The following is a 3,494-nucleotide window of genomic DNA, read 5'->3' as shown; positions in this document are numbered from 1 at the left end:
GATAACGAGACCACAATAGAAAGTACGAGCCCTCAAAAGTACAGATATAGTCATACCAAGCAAAACCTAACACAAGTAGTCAAAAGGAGCTATACAACCACCAGGTCACCACATCCCCTAACCTGTCTATGTACAATGTCAAAATCATCCACTATCCTAGCCAAATGGTGAAGACCTAGTCAGTGGCGGGACTAGCTGACCCCCCACTCTCAATAGGTTCATCTTCTGAGCCAATATCCATATAAGAAGCCTCATCACTTGCTTCTCCTAGAAGGTCGTCACAAACATTCAGAATGGACTCCGCCCTAGTCCTCACCTTCATGGTCCTAGTCACCATGCGTTCTTGAGTTTCCTCCAACTGTGCGCAAAGATCGTCAATCCTTTCTTGGCCCTCGACGTTATCATACTCGAGGTCCTTAAGCCGCTCGGCTTGCATCTTATTGGCTTCCTTTAGTTGCTTCACTTCGGCTTCAAGCCTAGCATTATCCCTGGCAAGCTCCTTACGCTCTTTTACCACCGCCAATACTACTTCATTAGGGTAGGCATAAGTAAGACGGCACTTGCAACGCCTATAGCGGTTTGACGGGCTCCAATAAACTCTAGCTCCTCCGGACCGGATTTGATACTTAATCATGGGGAGTACTCCTTGGGGCTTCTCACCAACAGGACTATCACTATGGCCGCTAGGTCCGTCCATCCTACACAAAAGTGTAGATAAACTTTAGTACTCTTAAGGAAAAATAATGAAATATAACCCTCAAATCGGAAATTTCTAATTTGCCCAGGCTAATTCAAACCTAGGCTCTGATACCAACTGTGACAGCCCCACCTCTCCCTAGAGCGAACCCTAGGGTATCAGCGGACTGCCTGCCCAGCTCTCGCCGGGACTCAGTCGATCAAAGAACTAGCAACTCAAAATAACTGGGAAAATAACTTCAAATTAAATTATACAACCCTAATAACACATAACTATCAATCAACTTTCCAAACTTAATATGGCAAGCTAAGAGTCACACTTACCACTTCATACTACAATTTCATAACATAAGTCAAACTTAGAAATTCAAGCTTACAACAGTAAAAGGTAAAGTCATCTTAATAAAATTTACAAGTTCAAGCAAAACAAAGCTAAGCAAGCTCTTGACCGTTAGTCCATCCCCGATCTGTTAAGGAAAACAAAGGGAGTGGGGTGAGCTAAAGCTCAGTGAGGTTCCAAGTAAAACAAGTAAACACATAGTCAAATTAAGGCATAGAGTAATCAAGTAAATACCCTCTGATGCAATAACAATTAATCCACAATTCAATTCAAGGATACGGGTGGCTTTCAAAAACCAAAATTCCCTTGAGCTTGATCATAAATGTCTTCGTTGACACTCCGTCAACACTTGTATACACAGAATATTTAGTCCGTAGAACACCACTTTCACCTGTCTCCGTCCACCAATCAACCCCCCACCGGGCCCGCACTTCATAAACAGTAGTTAGGTAATACTCGAGTATACCGGTTTCAGTGAACAGTAAACAGTCCTCAAGGTTTATCGGCCTTCTCGACCAAGCCCTTGCTGGCTCGATAGAACCGACTCGCCTATGAGGTTGGGTACCCAAACAGTAGTAGTAGTAGATGGGATGTCACCCAAACAACTCAAGCACGGTCACATATAGAGAATTCACATTTCACAATAACAGTATACAGAGCCTCAGTGAAAATGAAGGAGGACGAGTGCGATAAAGTACACCCTCGCCTCCACTTTTATCAAATCAGGGTTTGGCTCAAACAGTCGTAAATCAAGTATTCAAATATTTCACATAAGCAGGTAGCAGGTAGTGGAACACTCACCTGTCAATCAAAAGAAGCAATCGATGTCAAACGTCTTAGTTACGGTCACCTTCGTTTCCCAAACCTAGGGCAGCGAGTGAAATCGTTAACAATTAGATTCATGCCCCACTAGGTTAGGCTTAATAAGAGACCAAGTGAGTAGTCTAAGCTACTTAATCCGTCATGCAAACAAGGTCCAAACTATGGTAAAAGTTCATGAGAAAACAAGTTTAGTAGGTGCATGAAAGTTTGGCAAAAGAAAAGTTCCAATTATGCTTAAGGATTTCTTCTCGGGTTGCACAGTCATGCCCTGGCAGTCTTAGGAAAACGGTCATAACTCACTGTAGAAAAGTCGAAATTAGGTGCCGTCAGTGACGTTGGAAACTAGACTCGAAGGGCTTTCCAACGGTACCAAGATCACACCGTGGTTCATCTCCTATCAACAACAGTAATTCAGACAAGGTGGCTGTTTTTCCAACCCTGGATCAACATTAATCCTATACCAAACTACTCTAGTTCTAGGGCTAACTTCATTAGTTTTGATCCAAATTCACCCAATTCACTCCTCAAGTAATCATATACAAGGATTCAAGTCACTTAGAATCAATGGAGTTCACAATATAATATACAACACGATCTAAGGTAGCCATAATGATCCCATAACTACAAGAGTCCTAAAACAGTCTACTAATGGTTCAAAATTACCACTTTACTTGCTTCAACTCCATTCCAACTTGCTCATAGGCTTAACCAATATTTAACTTAGTTTATTAGGCTTGATTAGGACACAATTTAACAACAAGATTGAGGGGAAATCCCTCCTACAAGAACCGGCCAGCCTAGACAAAGCAACCAGCCTACACTTTTCAACATTTGTTCAATCTTCATCCTTACATGTTTTCTACTCAATCATCATATCAAGTGGTAGTTCTAGCTCAAAAGAGGTTTAAAACATAATAATACCTCATAAACAAACATGAACAAGAATCAAACATTTCATCATACACTTGGTATGCATACTAAGAAACCTAGCTACTACTTATTTACTTCAAGAAACTAACTCAACATCTCAACCAAACAACTTGTATCTTTGCTATTAACACTTTCAAGTGCATGATCTATCATCAAAACAAGGATTTAAAGAACATATACCTCTCTTATAGTGAGCTTGAATCACCAAAATCACTTCACCAAAGTAAGTCCTCAAGCTTGGATCAAGCACTTGGAGTTGTAGGAACTCTCTCACTAATTCAGATTTTTTTTTTCTCTCTTGATTGTTGTTCTTGGTTTGCTAGAGTAAGAAAACAAGATTATGTGGCTCACTTTTTCTCTCTCTCTTGAACCAGAATTTCGGCCAGCACTCAAGAAAAAAAGAAGGCTTTGGCTAGTTTATATAGTCTTCTAATCTTGGTTCCAACAAGATGCTTGGCTAGGATTTTGCCACATGTCCACTTACTTGTCCAATTCTCTCTTAATCTTTGACTAATGGTGTCTTAACCTTTCCAAATGCACCAATAATATTTTAACACCTCTAACTAACCTTTCCAAGTGCACCAATAATACTTTAACACTTCTAACTAATCTTTCCAAGTGCACCAATAATACTTTAACACTTCTAACTAATCTTTCCAAGTGCACCAATAATTCTTTAACACCTATAATCCTACATGTAAGATTT

At 40.3% G+C, this 3,494-nt stretch overlaps 1 long non-coding RNA gene across 1 annotated transcript; it reads right to left on the bottom strand.

Moving 5' to 3' along the window:
• Positions 1–1,145: 1,145 nt before the first annotated feature.
• Positions 1,146–3,007, bottom strand: LOC140016898 (uncharacterized). The gene is made up of 3 exons (XR_011823178.1): positions 2,969–3,007; positions 1,838–1,901; positions 1,146–1,163 (listed from the first exon to the last, which is right to left on the bottom strand). It is a non-coding gene; the product is annotated as an uncharacterized lncRNA (long non-coding RNA).
• Between the last annotated feature and the right edge of the window lie 487 nt (positions 3,008–3,494).

The sequence above is a fragment of the Coffea arabica genome, chromosome 11c (assembly GCF_036785885.1).
Source record: "Coffea arabica cultivar ET-39 chromosome 11c, Coffea Arabica ET-39 HiFi, whole genome shotgun sequence".
NCBI lineage: Eukaryota > Viridiplantae > Streptophyta > Magnoliopsida > Gentianales > Rubiaceae > Coffea > Coffea arabica.
The sequence above is the reverse complement of the archived record's forward strand: the minus strand, read 5'-3'. Positions and strand labels throughout refer to the sequence as shown.